The 16,988-nt window shown below is 40.0% G+C and overlaps 1 non-coding gene across 1 annotated transcript; it reads right to left on the reverse strand.

Annotated features, from left to right (window-relative positions):
- Window positions 1-11,526: 11,526 nt before the first annotated feature.
- LOC141722818 (small nucleolar RNA R71) lies at window positions 11,527-11,633 on the reverse strand. The gene has a single exon (XR_012575818.1). It is a non-coding gene; the product is annotated as a small nucleolar RNA R71 (small nucleolar RNA).
- Between the last annotated feature and the right edge of the window lie 5,355 nt (window positions 11,634-16,988).

Consider the following 16,988-nt stretch of genomic DNA (forward strand, 5'->3'; position numbering starts at 1 on the left):
AGCACAAGTTATTCCTTTTGATTACATAGGGCAAATAAAACTGTTAGAGTTACCCACTAATCATGCACAACGTACATGAACCTATGCTAGCATGGCAAGTTCTAAATCTCAAGATCCACCGTCGCTTCACAAGAGATTAACACCCTATCTTATATGTTCGCGACGCACATAAGACGAATACGCACAACCAATACTAGATATCATGCAATCATCACACACTAAAGTATTAAACGATTAACTAAAGAATTCCATAAAAAATCCGTTGCAAACCCATGATCACGATTAGCCCATAATAGAACTTATCGTCATCATGGGTTCATATGAAATCATGATAAACAAACACAAGAAAATAATAACTAAACTAATTATATTAAAACTGAGTACGTCACAAGAGTAAATAAGTTCAAAGCAAGAAAACTAGCATCCAACGTTACAACGAAACAAGAATCACAAGAAGATATGCTTCCTCTTCGTTGCGGTGTGCTAAATCGGTCTTCTTCCTTATCTCCTTCGCTTCTTGCGTAAAAACACAATCTTCTTTTTAATCCACACTTGTGAAAACGTCTCAAATCTACTTATATAATAGTCCCATAAAACTCAGATTATATAGAAGTGGAAACCTAACAGAAGTAGAAGTCCTAAAATAATTTGTCTTTTTTCCCGACCCTGCGCGGCCGCTCAGCATAGCTGAGCGGGCGCTTAGCTTGCTGCGCGGCCGCTCAGCAATGCTGAGCGGGCGCTCAAACCTCTACTGGAAAAAATCTGATTTTGCTACGTTTCTTCGCCGTAATCTGCCCGTTTCTTTCCTCTCGCAATGGTGAACACATGCCAAGGCTTATTCTTGATGATTCCTCCCCCAAAATGCAACTAAAACCCTGAAATGCATAAACACTAGAAAAACACATCAAACACACAAAATACTTGATTTCAAGACACCAATTTAAGCCATTTTAAGACGTTCTAAGTGGTATAAAATGCCACTTATCACACCCCCAAACTTAAATCGATGCTTGCCCTCAAGCGTCACAGACTCAAAAACAAATAAAAACATGCATGAATGCAATCTATATGAAAATGCAGCGATCCCCCTTACTACAATTAACCAACCAAATTGTCACATCTCAACGAATGCAGTTAGACAACTAAAGATCAATAAACTCATACAAACGGACATACCGCCAGAAACGTGGTGTGTGCAAATGCTTAACAGATATGCTTCGGAACTAGACCAATTACTATGACTAGACTATCCTCAAGGCAATCCTACGATTATACAAAGAATAAAAAATTCTAGGCACAAAGTGATATACAACACTACAAGAACTCCGGAGCTTATTACGGAATCGTGCTTTTTATTTACAACTCAAATGCTTATTTGACCGTGCAATGAGTGAGGTCCACAAAAGACTTATACAATGATATCCATGTAACGAGCGTTAGATTAGCGGATCCCGGACTCTAAAAGCCTTAGGTCACTAGGCACAAACTCCCCTAAGAACTTAATAACTCGAATAGCAAAGAGCACACTCTTGATCAATTATGCATAAACTAATTTTTTTTTTATAACTTCTGAGCAAGTGCGTTTCGCTCCATCTTGCTCAACCCTAGACTACTCGCACCATATGCGAGCCGGCTACTAGTCATTTGACGCCTAGCCACAACTAGCAACAACTTCCATATTTTTTCTCTAAATTTTTTTTTTCTTTTTCATGCCTTTATCACTAAGAACCTATAATCGAATTCTAAGCATAATAAGTAGATTGACCTTGAAAACAACCAAATCATAACAACAATCTAGCCCTTACGCATTCTCTAAGACTTAGTGGACTTACAATTGTTTCTAGCATGCATATCAACCTACACGACTTAATATCACTTTAATGCTATCACTACACTCGCATCAATATCACAATTCAGTCGATAAATCATTACAAAAGGGATCATGGTAAATGCATGAGCTACATGACATTCATAACAAAAAAAACTATATGGCATAAATTATGCAACTATATGAACTAAACTATCATGAATATGCAACTATATGACACACACACAATATTCCTTAACTACCACCCCCAAACTAAAAATCTTCACTGTCCTCAGTGAAAGTAGTAGAAAGGAACACAGGGTATACCTACTCGGAGTCATCATCATCATCACCCTCAGTGGGTGGAGTATCAGGCGGCGGGTATGCAGAGTCCTCACTAAAAACTGGCCACTAGATATCAGCTCCAAGGCCTCGAAAAGCAGTCCCTAACGCAAGGGTGAGCTCCTGAGCAAACCTGCTCTGCGTCTCATACATGGTATCCATCCCCCGTGAAAGCCTCCTATACTGGGCATCAACCATCCCAGCACCCTTCTGAGCTCTCGAAGAACCAGCCTCATCACGCCCTGGCCTAGCCATAGTAGCACCTCATGCTGGACGCCCTCCTGGAAGACGATAACCCAGCCCATGCTCCTCAGGCTCACCACCGGTCCACTCCTGCATCCCATTCAGAGTGCCAGAATCAATCGGAGCTGCTGGCAACTGCAACTGCTCATGAGCCGGCCAGTTCACTCCCACTGCTCGGCATAGCTTCGTAACCATGGATACATAAGGGATGTTCATATGCTTCGCTCCCCTCAAAAACTTCAGAATTCCTTGGTAGATAAACTCACCAAGGTCCACATAGTATTCCTCATTCAGAATTCCCCACAACAACTGTGCTCTCTCAACTGTGACCTCGTGTGCATGCGAAGAAGGCAAAATATTAGCACAAATAAATGCATTCCATGCATGGGCATACCTGTTCATGGCGATCGTCGGAAAGTGACGATACTCATTAGTGCCGGTCCTGAAGGTCCAAACTGTGCCCGGTCGACAGAGAGTCGCACAAATCAAATCCAAGTCAAAATCCTCAACAGTCTTTTCATTCCAGTTCTCCTCCTCGGGCTTCCTCTCTCGCTGTCCAATCACACGGCGAATCGCCGCAGGATGATAATCAACCGTCAGCCCACGGACCACAGAAAACCCATTCTTTTCGGCCTTCGCGATCGCGTAGAACTCGCGAACAACGCTCATCGGTACTGCTTCGGGTGACTCACAAAAAGCTATCCACCCCTTCTCTGCAATCATGGGCAGCAACTCACCATCCCTCCCCGATGGTAAAAACCCCCTCTCCTTCAGAATCGGCTTCCCCAACAGCCTAGTGTACTCCTCCTCCGCGACTCTGTCAGTTAACCGAGGCCTTGCAGCAGTACCCCTCGATGAATCAGCAGTAGGAACTGTGCTGCTGCTGTCAATAGTGCGTGCTCTCTTGGGTGCCATTGATTCGTGAATAAAAGTGTGTAAGAACTGATTTTTGATGTTTGTGAGAGGGTTTAAGTGTAGGAAGTTTTGTGGGAGATATGTAGGATAGATGTATGTATATATAGGGTGTGGATTAGATTAGGGTTTGGGAATTAAGGGGTAAAATGATGGGGTAGTGGGAACAAATCGTGGGTTTATGGGCTAAAACTGTTTTTTTTTTCTGAACTATAAAAAAATTCTGGTACTCGACCCCTGAGCGGTCGCTCAGCTTGCTGCGCGGTCGCTCAGCAAAGCTGAGCGGGCGCTCAAGGGGGTCACTGGAAAAAAAAAAATTCAACCCCTGTTTTCTAATTTTTTTGTGTTTTTGGATAGGTTATTAACTTCTAAGGGTTCCTGTAACAACAATTCATGGGTTGCCTCCCACGCAGTGCTTCTTTTTCGTCATTAGCTTGGCGTTTCGTACCCTTCTCAAGTAGTCAACAAAATGGCACTAACCACTTCTCGGTTTGCCATGTCCCCATAGTAGTGCTTCAACCGCTGACCGTTAACCTTGAATGCTTGGTCCGGATCATTCTCAAAAATTTCCACCGCTCCATGTGGAAACACAGTTTTGACAATAAAAGGTCTAGACCACCTTGATTTCAACTTCCCAGGAAAAAGTCGGAGCCGAGAGTTGAATAAAAGAACTTGTTGCCCTGGCACAAATAACTTAGGATGTAGCTTCCTATCGTGCCACCTCTTCACCTTTTTCTTATACATTTTGTTATTCTCGTACGCTTGAAGTCGAAATTTATCAAGTTCATTAAGCTGAAGCATTCTTTTCTTACCAGCTGCATCTAAATCCAGGTTCAACTTCTTCAATGCCCAGTAGGCCTTATGCTCAAGCTCCGCAGGTAGATGACATCCCTTACCGTACACCAACTGAAACGGTGACATCCCAAGTGGAGTTTTGTATGCTGTTCTGTAAGCCCAAACAGCTTCATCGAGCTTTAAAGACCAATCCTTCCTTGACGGACAAACAACCTTCTCTAGAATGCACTTTATCTCTCTGTTAGACACTTCCGCTTGACCATTTGTTTGCGGATGATAGGCAGTAGCTACCCGATGATTCACATTATAACGCTGCATCATAGAAGTGAACTTACGGTTGCAAAAATGCGATCCTTCATCACTTATGATTACCCGAGGTGTTCCAAACCTAGTGAAAAATTGCTTATGAAGAAAATTTAGCACTGCCTTTGCATCATTTGTCGGTAAAGCTTTAACTTCGACCCATTTTGAGACATAATCGACTGTCAGCAAGATGTACTGATTATTGCAAGATGAGATAAAAGGCCCCATGAAATCGATTCCCCACACATCAAAGACCTCGACTTCAAGCATCACATTTAATGGCATCTCATCCTTCCTTGACACATTTCCCACTCTTTGGCAACGATCACACCTTAAAATAAACTGATGAGCATCCTTGAACAAAGTAGGCCAGAAAAAACCTGCTTGCAGAATACGAGCTGCCGTCTTCTCACCACCATAGTGTCCACCATAAATCGTGGAATGGCAGTCTCGTAATATCCCCTCCGTCTCACAGAACGGGATACATCTCCTGATGATCTGGTCAGCTCCCTGTCTAAACAAATATGGTTCATCCCACATATACCACTTCACCTCATGCAGAAACTTCTTCTTTTGAGCAGATGTCAAATTAGGAGGCATTATATTGCTGACGAGATAGTTTACAATATCTGCAAACCATGGTTCTTCCTCCTGAATTGCAAACAACTGCTCATCCGGAAAAGATTCATTGATTAACGTCCTATCCTGTGAAGTAGAATCGGGATTCTCCAATCTAGAGAGATGGTAAGCTACTTGATTCTCAGTACCTTTTTTATCTTTGATCTCTAACTCAAATTCCTGAAGTAAAAGCACCCAATGAATGAGTCTCGGCTTCGAATCCTTCTTGGAAACTAGATAGCGAATAGCTGCATGATCAGTGAATACTATTACTTTCGTACCAAGTAGATATGATCGAAATTTCTCAAAACCAAAGACTATAGCCAAAAGCTCCTTCTCAGTAGTGGTGTAGTTCAATTGGGCACCATTTAAAGTCTTACTCGCATAGTAGACCACATGGAAGAGGTTTTTCTTGCGCTGTCCCAGAACTGCACCTACCGCATAATCACTCGCATCACACATCATCTCAAACGGTTCTATCCAATCTGGTGCTGTAATAACTGGTGCAGTGATCAAACTCTTCTTGAGAGTCTCGAATGTTGCCAAACATTCATCATCAAATTTGAAAGGCACATCTTTCTCAAGCAAATTGCACAACGGCTTAGATATCTTTGAAAAGTCCTTGATGAATCGTCGATAAAAACCCGCATGACTAAGAAAACTACGGATTCCTTTCACAGAATTAGGTGGAGGAAGATTTTCAATGACTCCCACCTTGCCCTTGTCCACCTCCAGACCCTTGCTAGAGACCTTATGCCCAAGGATAATGCCTTCACGCACCATAAAATGACATTTCTCCCAATTGAGCACCAAATTAGTTTCCACGCATCTTTTAAGTACGGCGCACAGATTATTCAAACATTCATCATATGAGTGTCCAAAGACGGAGAAGTCATCCATGAACACTTCGATGTTATTTCCAATCATGTCAGAGAATATAGCCATCATACATCTCTGAAAAGTGGCCGGGGCGCCACATAACCCAAACGAAACTCTACGAAAAGCAAACGTGCCAAATGGACAAGTGAAGGTAGTCTTTTCCTGATCCTCTGGTGCAATACAAATCTGATTATACCCGGAATAACCATCCAGAAGACAAAAATACTCATGACCCGCCAATCTGTCAAGCATCTGATCAATAAATGGAAGAGGGAAGTGATCCTTCCTTGTGGCTTTGTTCAATTTTCTATAATCCATGCATACTCTCCATCCTGTAACTGTTCGAGTAGGGATGAGCTCATTCTTTTCATTTGCGACCACAGTGATACCTCCTTTCTTAGGTACACATTATACGGGGCTCACCCATGAGCTGTCAGAAATAGGATAAATGATGCCTGCATCCAGCCATTTCAGAATTTCTTTCTTCACCACTTCCTTCATGATGGGATTCAGTCTTCGCTGCTGTTCCACAGTTGGCTTACTACCTTCCTCTAGCAGAATTTTATGCATACAATATGAAGGACTTATCCCCTTGATGTCTGCTATGGTCCATCCTACAGCCGATTTGAATTCTCTCAAAATCCTTAAGAGCTTGTCTTCCTCACTACCTGAAAGGTCAGATGAAATAATAACAGGTAACGTAGATGAATCACCTAAAAAAGCATACCTCAAGTGTTCAGGTAATGGCTTGAGCTCCAAGGTAGGTGCTTCCTCTATTGATGGTTTGAGCTTCCCTTCAGCATTCTTAAGGTCAGAAGTACCAAGAGATTCAAATGGTATGTCCAGCTTTCGCTTTTAGGGAGAAGCGTTCAGATATTGTAATTGCTCGTTGCCATCTTCATCATCGCTGTCAAAATCCCCCACTAAGGCCTTTTCCAATGCATCAGACATTAGCATGCGATCGAGTTCCGAAGTAACCGCAGAATCAATCACATCCAATTTTAAGCACTCCTCATCTTCTGTAGGGAATTTCATTGCCTTGAATACGTTGAAGGTCACATCCTGATCTTGGACCCGCATAGTAAGTTCACCTTTTTGCTTATCTATCAAGGTACGGCCAGTAGCCAAGAAAGGCCTTCCCAAGATTATGGGAATCTTCTTATCTTCCTCAAAATCCAGAATAACAAAATCTGCAGGAAAGAAGAGCTTATCCACCTTAACGAGCACATCCTCAACTATGCCCCTTGGGTAAGTAATGGAATGGTCAGCCAATTGTAGCGACATGTATGTGGGTTTTGGATCAGGCAGATCCAGCTTTTTAAAGATCGACAACGGTATCAGATTAATGCTTGCTCCCAAATCACAAAGGCACTTGTCAAAAGTCAGATTGCCAATGGTGCAAGGAATGGTGAAGCTTCCTGGATCTTTCAGTTTTGGTGGTAACTTTTGCTGCAGAACAGCGCTGCATTCTTCCGTGAGAGCAACGGTTTCAAGGTCATCCAGTTTCACCTTCTTTGAAAGAATAGTCTTCATAAACTTCGCATAACTAGGCATTTGTTCCAGAGCCTCAGCGAAAGGTATATTGATGTGAAGTTTCTTGAACACCTCCAGAAACTTCCCGAACTGTCTATCCAGCTTTTGTTGCTGCAATCTCTTAGGAAAAGGTGGTGGAGGATAGAGCTGTTTCTCCCCTATATTAGCCTCAGGCAGAGTGTGTTCAACAGTAGTCTTTCTTGGTTCCGCCGCTTTCTCCTTTTGCTTAGATTCTTCATCTCTAATTTCAGCGTCTACTTCTTTTGCCTTTTCAGCATCAGCCACTTTTCCAGACCTTAAGGTAATAGCCTTGACTTGCTCTTTATCTTCCTTCCTGCCTGGTACTTCCGTGTCACTGGGAAGAGTGCCAGGTTGACGATTGAGCACTGCATTGGCTAATTGACCGATTTGATTTTCCAAGGTCTTGATAGAAACCGCCTGACTCTTGCATAATAACTTAAGTTCCTCAAAATCAGCACTAGTAGGTGCAGCTGTACTTCCCTGTTAAGGATATGATTGCCTTGTAGCATACTGCTGTGGTTGCTGGAATCCAGGTGGGTTAAACTGTTTACTCACTCCTTGCTGATATGGTGGCTGAATAGCATTCTGATTATTCCCCCAGCTGAAATTTGGATGATTTCTGTTGTTAGGATGATAGGTCGCTGGCACAGGCTGCTGTTGTCGCTGATAATTATTCACATACTGAACAGATTCGTTGATAAGAGAACACTGATCCGTAGCATGAGAACCTGCACAAAGCTCACAAACCATAGCTATTTGATTAACTCCATATGTAGCCAGAGAATCAACCTTCATTGATAGCGCTTGGAGCTGGGCTGCAATAGCGGTGGCTGTATCAACTTCCAGAATACCTGCTACCTTGCCTGACGTCATCCTCTGAGTTGGGTTTTGATGCTCATTTGCAGCCATCGTCTCTATAAGATTATACGCCTCAGTATAGCTTTTAGCCCATAAGGCGCCTCCAGCTGCTGCATCGAGCATGGGCCGAGATTGGCCCCCCAAACCATTATAGAAACCAGTGATCACCATCCAATCCGGCATTCCATGATGTGGACATTTTCTCAACATTTGCTTGTAGCGTTCCCAAGCCTCGCACATAGATTCTGTAGGTTGCTGCGCAAACTGAGTAAGAGTACTCCTTATAGCAGCAGTCTTTGCCATTGGATAAAACTTCACCAGAAACTTTTGCGCAAGATCTTGCCACGTAGTGATGGACCCAGCTGGTTCAGAATGTAACCAGTCTTTAGCCTTGTCCCTTAGTGAGAATGGGAAAAGCCTCAACTTGATAGCCTCATCAGTCACGCCATTATACTTAAAAGTGCTGCAGATCTCGACAAAATTCCTTATGTGCATGTTGGGGTCTTCAGTTGCCGCTCCTCCAAAAGAAACAGAATTCTGCACCATCTGAATAGTGCCCGGCTTGATTTCAAAGGTGTTAGCTTGAATAGCCGGATGAAGGATGCTTGACTGAATGTCATCAATTTTAGGCTGAGAAAAATCCATAAGAGCTGGATCAGCTTGAACAATACGATCTCCCATGTTTACTGGTTCTTTCTGCTCAGTTCCTGAATCCGAATCCTCAAAATCTAACTTCTCTGGAATATCAAGAACTTCGTCTGTCTCCTCAGCTGTATCTAAAGTCCTCTTGCGAGCACGAGAACAAGTTTGCATAAACGCTTGCTAAAGTACCTGAAACACAACCGGAAAAAATAAGTAACTACTACGTCCTAATCACTGAGTCCTAATGACCAATGATGGTAAGTACATAAACTAAACAAATACGCCGAGTCCCCGGCAGCGGCGCCAAAAACTTGTTAGGGCGAAAACACGCGCTAATATTCACGCAAGTATACGCGTTCGCAAGTAATATAGAATATTTTCTAGTTCGTTCCCTCAGAGACTCAGACTAAATTATTGTCTAATTAAACTCACTCACCAATGTATGATTACTTCTCAATGTTAAGACACTAACACTTAAAATTGTTGATTAAATATTAACTATAATTAACTACTTAATTAATCACTTAACTAACACTTCAATTTATCAATAATAAAACACTCATGAGATCACAACTTCATTATTACTTCCTTCTATAGCCATTGTCATTACCTTTAGCATGTGACATTGATGATATTAATCGAATAACACGAAACTGATAAAAGCCAACTTTCATTGTACTAATACCATTCTACCAAGCATCCACAATTAAGATAGAAGTTGAATAGTCATCAATTATGTTGAGTTCCTATATGTCTACAGAAATTGACAACACAACGATTTAAGCACAAGTTATTCCTTTTGATTACATAGGGCAAATAAAACTGTTAGAGTTACCCACTAATCATGCACAACGTACATGAACCTATGCTAGCATGGCAAGTTCTAAATCTCAAGATCCACCGTCGCTTCACAAGAGATTAACACCCTATCTTATATGTTCGCGACGCACATAAGACGAATACGCACAACCAATACTAGATATCATGCAATCATCACACACTAAAGTATTAAACGATTAACTAAAGAATTCCATAATAAATCCGTTGCAAACCCATGATCACGATTAGCCCATAATAGAACTTATCGTCATCATGGGTTCATATGAAATCATGATAAACAAACACAAGAAAATAATAACTAAACTAATTATATTAAAACAGAGTACGTCACAAGAGTAAATAAGTTCAAAGCAAGAAAACTAGCATCCAACGTTACAACGAAACAAGAATCACAAGAAGATATGCTTCCTCTTCGTTGCGGTGTGCTAAATCGGTCTTCTTCCTTATCTCCTTCGTTTCTTGCGTAAAAACACAATCTTCTTTTTAATCCACACTTGTGAAAACGTCTCAAATCTACTTATATAATAGTCCCATAAAACTCAGATTATATAGAAGTGGAAACCAAACAGAAGTAGAAGTCCTAAAATAATTTGTCTTTTTTCTCGACCCTGCGCGGCCGCTCAGCATAGCTGAGCGGGCACTCAGACCTCTACTGGAAAAAATCTGATTTTGCTACGTTTCTTCGCCGTAATCTGCCCATTTCTTTCCTCTCGCAATGGTGAACACATGCCAAGGCTTATTCTTGATGATTCCTCCCCCAAAGTGCAACTAAAACCCTGAAATGCATAAACACTAGAAAAATGCATCAAATACACAAAATACTTGATTTCAAGACACCAATTTAAGCCATTTTAAGACGTTCTAAGTGGTATAAAATGCCACTTATCACATCACCATCACATGCTAAGGTTAAGAACAATAAGGCTATTGAATGAAGTAGTAATGAAGTTAGAATCCCATGTTTTTCATATATAGTAATTCAACCTCAATTCTCTTAGTTAATGTTATTTAGTATAATCTCTTAGTTTAATAAAAACCCAATTTGTTATTTGTCTTAGCATTGAGCGATAATCATACATTTTTGCATAGGTGCATAAATTGAACTTAACCTAAACCAGTCTCTGTGGGAACGAATCTGATTTATATCTTATAGTACTTGCGAACGCGTATACTTACGTGAATATTAGCGCGTGTTTTCGCCCTAACAAGTTTTTGGCGCCGCTACCGGGGACTCAGTGTTAATTTTGAGTTTATGTGCTTGTCATTAGTGGTCGTTAAAGTTCACTGACTCAGATTCTTTTACTTTCACGGTTTATTTATTTGTGTTTCAGGTACTCATTATAATGGGAGATCCAGCAGCACGAACGAGAGCCTTGATGGATTTTTCTCAACCCAAGATCAATGACATTCAATCTAGCATTGTCCGGCCAGCTATCATAGCTAATACCTTTGAGATCAAGCCTGGAATAATTCAATGGGTGCAAAATTCAATCCAGTTTGGGGGTTCTCCAACGGAAGATCCCAATATGCATATTAGGGATTTCATTGAGATCTGCGACACCTTCAAGTTCAATGGTGTTTCTGAAGATTCTGTGAAGCTGAGACTGTTCCCATTCTCTCTGAGGGACAAGGCTAAGAGCTGGTTACGCTCACTACCAGCTAGTTTGATTATTACTTGGGAAGATCTTGCTCAAAAGTTTCTTACTAAATTCTTTCCTATGGCGAAGACAGCTGCACTCAGGAATGCTATTACTCAATTTGCGCAGCAAACGGGAGAATCACTATGTGAAGCTTGGGAGCGCTACAAGGAGATGCTTAGGAAGTGTCCTCATCATGGAATTCCTGATTGGATGATCATCACTTATTTTTACAATGGGTTAGGAGCACAGTCCAGACCCATGCTCGATGCAGCAGCAGGTGGAGCATTATGGGCAAAGAGCTATGAGGAAGCTTATGATCTAATTGAACTAATGGCTGCTAATGAATATCAGTATCCAGTCCAGAGATTGTCACAGAGCAAGGTAGCACGAGTTCTTGAGGTGGATACAGCTACGGCTATCACTGCTCAACTAAAGGCGTTGTCTATGAAGATCGATTCTCTGGCTAACTATGGTGTTAAGCAGATAATTAGTGTTTGTGAGCTGTGTGCAGGTCCGCATGTGACAGAATAATGCGCTATATCTAGTGAATCAGCTCAGTTTGTGAGCAACTTTCAGAGATCACAGCAGCCAGTTCCTACCACTTATCAACCTGACAACTGGAATCATCCTAACTTCAGTTGGAACAATAATCAGAATTCGATGCAACAGCCATTCCAGCAGTTTGGAAATAAGCTATTCAACCCTCCTGGTTTTCAACAACAAACTCATGGTGCGTGTCTATCTTCGAATGAAAAATCTGAATTGGAGGAGTTGCGGCTAATATGTCAAAGCCAGGATGTTTCTATCAAGACTCTGCAAATAGGACAAATTGTTAATGCCTTATTGAATCGACCACCAGGAACGTTTTCTAGTGCTACAGAAGCCAATGCAGGCAAGAGGGAAGTTGAAGAACAAGTGAACGCCATCACCTTGAGGTCTGGAACGGTTGCAAGCCCCCAAATTCAGCAAGATGAAGAGCCTGAAAAGTCTCAAGTTTCAGAAAATGCAGTTGTTGCTGAAGAGGAAGTGTAGAAGGAAGCAGAGGTGGAACCAAGGAAGACTACTGTGGAATACACTCCTCCTGAGGGTAATACAGGGGAGAAACAGATCTATCCTCCACCTTCTTTTCCAAAGAGGCTGCAGAAGAAAAAGCTGGATAAGCAGTTTAAGAAGTTTTTGGAGGTGTTCAAGAAACTTCATATCAACATACCTTTCACTGAAGCTCTTGAACAGATGCCTAGCTATGTAAGGTTTATGAAAGGTATTCTCTCTCGGAAAGTGAAGCTCGATGACTTAGAGACCGTTGCTCTAACGAAGGAATGCACTGTCGTGCTGTAATAGAAGTTGCCTCTGAAGCTTAAAGATCCTGGAAGCTTCACAATTCCTTGCACCATCGGAAACTTGTCGTTCGACAAGTGTTTATGTGATTTAGGAGCTAGCATCAATATGATGCCCTTATCTATCTTCAAGAAGCTTGGTCTGCCTGATCTAAAACCAACATACATGTCATTGCAACTAGCTGACCGTTCCATCGCTTATCCATGAGGTATAGTGGAGGATGTCTTGGTCAAGGTGGATAAACTCATCTTCCCTACTGATTTTGTAATTCTTAATTTCGAGGAAGATAAGAAGATTCCCATTATCTTGGAAAGACCATTCTTGGCTACAGGCCGAACTATGATCGATGTGCAAAAAGGAGAGCTTTCGATGAAGGTTTGCGATCAAAAGGTCACTTTTAATGTGTTCAAGGAAATTAAAGTTACCCACAGCTAAAGAGGAGTGCTTTAAAGTAGAGCAACTGCAGGTTTTGAATGCAACTCCGTGGAAGAGGAAGTTGGATATGCCATTCGATTCTCTTGGGTTAGCAGAGCTGAAAATTTTTCAGGAGCGTTTTGAACCATTTATTCAAGAAGCTCCCATACTTGAGCTCAACCGAAAGCCAGATCACTTGAGTTATTCATTCTTAGGTGCACCCCCTTACAAGGGGTTGAGATATATTTTTAATGATATAGAGGATGGCCGAACAGATCCTCTCATGCCTTTAGAGGGTTCTTTTCATGTGCCACGGGCAGTTGATAGGACTGGTGTTGGTGATTCCAAGTATAGAAGATTGACTAGGCGTATGGAGGCCATGCATGTCATCCACCGATATTTTGATGAAGATTTGACACACACTTTCGGTACTGTTGTCTGAGACACTGGTGGCGAGGTTGATTGGCCACCTGATCCTCCACCAGACGAGGGTGACTCTCCCGCTAATTAGGTGTGCCTGAAATCCTTATTATTACCTTAAATGAGGATATTGAAAATTTTAAGTTTGGGGGTGATAATGTAAGGATTAGTAGCGTGTGTCCATATAGATTTATATAGATTAATATTGCATGTTTAGCTGTAGTTCATTCATATTTTTGCATGATTGTTCATTTAGGACATATTTGTTTATTTTTATGTGATTTCATATAGTTGCATTTGCATGCATATTTAGCATGATCCCTTAAGATGAACTACGATATTTAATAAGTTGATGTTGATTTGAGTGTGGTGATGACGAATAGAGGGATGTTTAAGTCTTAATGAATTGATTTGCATGCCAGAAACAAATATTTTCACAAGTCTTATAGGGTTGCTTTTGATCTAGATCATGATCATACTTGTTTGTTGTTAAGATTTAATCACTTGGTTATATTTAGAATTTGTGATATTCTCGTAATAACGTAAAAACACTGATTTTTTTATCTGGAGAAAAACTTGGATTTCATTGCTAGTTGTTGTAAGGCTAGGCATTAAATGGCTAGTAGCCGGCTCATATTTTTATGAGTAGTCTAGGGTTGAATGAGATGGAGCGAAACGCACTCATTCAGAAATTGTTGAAAAAAAGAAAAAAAAGGAAAAAAAAGAATAAAGAGAAAAAAAAAGAAAGAAAAAAAGTATATGTTTATGCATAATTGATCAAGAGTGAGCTCTTTAATACTCGAGTTATTAAGTTCTAGGGGACTTTGTGCCTAGTGACCTAAGGCTTTTATAGTCTGGGATCCGCTAACCTAACGCTCGCTATATGTGTGATACCCTCACAATCAGGGGCCTAGATTGTGGAGTCACCATACTACAAATTACAATAATATAAAACAGAATCATAAACATAATGCCATGGCCCCTTGCACTGCTACAGGATCTAATACAGGTTAAGGTATGAAACAAGTAACATCTAACTACACAACATGATGCTATTACAATCTTTTCTAAATATAAAAGATAACTTCATATAGAAGCTGCCACTGATCTACCCCCCTTTCTAGCTACCTGCGATGTCATAGCGAATCTAACTGTGCGTGAAGGTCCCAAGTTAGCATTCTTCCTAGCTAACCTTCTTAATCCAACCATACTCGAGCTTAACTGTAAAATTTAGAGAACAAAGCAATGTGAGCTATAAAAGCTCAGCAAGTAACAATAATATTAAAACAGTTAAGCTATCAGGGATCAATAGGTATCAAGGCCAACTATGATATTCAAATGGAAATCCAATATAAGGAATAAGGAAAGGAATTATAGAAAATTTCCTTATCGTCAGTTCAAAATTCAAGTTTTCTTTCAAAACTCTTCATAAAATTCTTTCTAACATCTTTTCAAAAACCATTTCAAGCAAACATTTTCTAAGGAAATCTTTATTTCAAAACATATCTTTTGATTGGAGTTTTCCCACAACGTCATAGACAATACGGGTGATCAGCCACGTAATGCCTCCCATCAGGACCTAATCGTCCTTCTGAGCTTCCATGTATATAGGGTCCCCTAAGACTAGTTCCAAAACTAGTCAGCTAGACTTATTGCCATTGCTAGTGCAACACAACCAAAAATATTGGATCGGCGTCACTCGGCCACTTACGCCTCCAATCTATAGGAATCTGTAGAAAACATTTTTGAGGGAATTCATATATCAATTATGAAAATATCTTTCAATTTTAAGCTTTACCAACCTTTTGATGAAATAAGACCTTATTGGAAAGTCTGAAATCATATTTAAGTTCATTTTTGAAACTCAGGGATATCATGTCAAGTATCAGGTATCAAAAAGAACGCAATGGGTTCAAACATAGGTATTATCAAGAATGAACCAAAAGGTTCTCATAATGAATGAAATTGTGAGCATTTGAAAATATAAAGGAAATAGGCTTATTTATCAATGGTTGATATATGGTATTCAAAATTTAAATCAACAGGCAGGAATATAAGTAAGAGAAAGAGAGCAGTTGAGGTTTCGTTACTTGCCTCTCAAAAGTATCACACTATCACAGTCCTGCCTAACCACAATCTTCACTGGATCTTAGCTTTAACTTTTTCCTTTCCTACGCTTGCGTACTCACTCTTTAACTCTACACGAGTAAGAACTCTATTTCAGAATCATTTTAAATACAGTTCGACGTTCACTTTAAACGTCTACCTTAACTACCCCTTTCGCGATACCTACATTATACTTATATATATGTACTATTATTTTCTATATATATATATAGCACACATATCATAAGCAGGTCACATAGCACATAACACATATTGCACATATAGTCACTATCCGATCTTCAATTTCAAACTTAGGAAATAATTCCTTATTTGAAACAAAATTTTAAATTTAAAACTCTCTTGCAAATTATTTGATCATGTTTAGAAAACAAACTTTAAGTTTAAAAGAATTTGAAATCCATATTATAGTTTGACAAATTAATTGTAAGTCAAACTAAGTTGATTCGAATAACTGATCGTCATTTGATAACTTAATTTGACTAGCAACTAACCTAGTGAAACTATAATAGTATTTAAGCATCTTGAAAATGTAATCGCTTTTCGAAGATAGTCTAGTTACTCGACAAGTGAAACTACATTGGATAGCTAGCCAAACTACGTTAGATCTTTAAAAGATTTTAACGAAATTTCGGCAGCATATCCTCTGTATTTCCAACATACCAGTCGACCATTGTCGACACCCAAACACAAGCAATCAGCCTCATATACAATCACAATACTATATTATGGTAGTATAATACTACTATACAAACTTCATCACAAACATACCATTCAACTTACTTGCTCTTTATACTATTTCAAGAATAAACAAGTAAATAATAAACCATTCTATAAAAACTAAGTACATTGACTTATAAACACTTTACACAACTAGTACATTATTATGGATACTAGTTAACAATCAAAACAGACCAAATAGCCAAACACATTTAATCAACCAAGGACATAAACCAATTTCAATAAGGCACATACTAGAACACGCCATCACACAAACACACATATTCTATCGTATTTACCATATTAAAGCTAGATACAAGATTACTCATCAAAATGTCTTATACATAGACTATTAAGAGTTTAAAGTATAACCCGACCATCTCGAAAGAATGCCAATTTACTCTTTTATATTAAAGTCAAATGAAAAATCATAAAACATGAAAGTCGTAGATACTTCTGAGATCTTTCCAAAAGGGTAAGGCTCATTAAAAATGGATAAATAACGAATTCGAAAATTGGATAAATGTGGGCTGCCTGAA

This window comes from Apium graveolens, chromosome 4, assembly GCF_009905375.1.
Source record: "Apium graveolens cultivar Ventura chromosome 4, ASM990537v1, whole genome shotgun sequence".
Classification (NCBI taxonomy): Eukaryota; Viridiplantae; Streptophyta; class Magnoliopsida; order Apiales; family Apiaceae; genus Apium; species Apium graveolens.